Source organism: Gavialis gangeticus, unplaced genomic scaffold, assembly GCF_001723915.1.
Source record: "Gavialis gangeticus isolate Ggan-Ray unplaced genomic scaffold, GavGan_comp1, whole genome shotgun sequence".
Lineage (NCBI taxonomy): Eukaryota > Metazoa > Chordata > Crocodylia > Gavialidae > Gavialis > Gavialis gangeticus.
The window spans coordinates 58,592,507-58,592,718 of NW_017729034.1; the positions used below are offsets into that span (position 1 = coordinate 58,592,507).

The following is a 212-nucleotide window of genomic DNA, read 5'->3' on the forward strand; positions in this document are numbered from 1 at the left end:
GGGGATGGGGAAGCCGGACCGAGGGGCAAAGGGTGATGGGTGGGGAATGGGCACTGCTCTGCTGCCAAGTAAGACCCAAGCGGATGGGGATGGCAGACAGAGGGGCAGAGGGTGGTGGGTGAGGGCATGGGTACCGCTTTGCTGACAAGTCATCCCCAAGGGAATGGGGATGCAGGACAGAGGGGCAAAGGGGGATGGGGATGGGGTGGGGG

At 64.2% G+C, this 212-nt stretch overlaps 1 protein-coding gene across 1 annotated transcript in view; it reads left to right on the forward strand.

The window, feature by feature from the left end:
- The window catches only part of DLL1 (delta like canonical Notch ligand 1), a 19,732-nt gene that overhangs the window by 6,327 nt on the left and 13,193 nt on the right, over positions 1-212 (forward strand). The window lies entirely within an intron of this gene.